The sequence below is a fragment of the Zootoca vivipara genome, chromosome 3 (genome assembly GCF_965207765.1).
Source record: "Zootoca vivipara chromosome 3, rZooViv2.hap1.1, whole genome shotgun sequence".
NCBI classification, from domain to species: Eukaryota; Metazoa; Chordata; class Lepidosauria; order Squamata; family Lacertidae; genus Zootoca; species Zootoca vivipara.
The window spans coordinates 39,947,550-39,947,975 of NC_142586.1; positions in this window are offsets into that span (position 1 = coordinate 39,947,550).

A 426-nucleotide genomic window follows, 5' to 3' on the forward strand; every position below is an offset into this window, starting at 1 on the left:
GCTCTGGCGTTTGAAGCCAAAGACATTTTTTGGAGCCCGCTTTACAGAGCAATCTTCAGTACGTTTACTCAGAAGTCGGTCGCCTCTTTAATTTCCTCCCGCCTTTTGCATGGTTGGCCGCATGCTAGCTGCCAGATTATTGTCATGGTCCCACTGCGGTGAAGACCGAAGCTGTCGCAACTCCTGCAGTTTCTCTACACCCTCCGTTCCCCTAATGCGGAAACAAAGCGGGGCGGTGATGGGGGAGGGGGTGGGGTTTAACCCTTCATCTGAAGCGGGCCTGGTGCCTTCCAGACGTTTGGACTTCAACTCCCATCAGCCTCAGCCGCGGTCCAAAATGGCCGGCCTGACCGGGGGCTGATGGGAGTTGTAGTCAAAGGCGTTGGGAGGACGTTGCTTAGAATAGAATAGAGCAAGTGCCGGTTT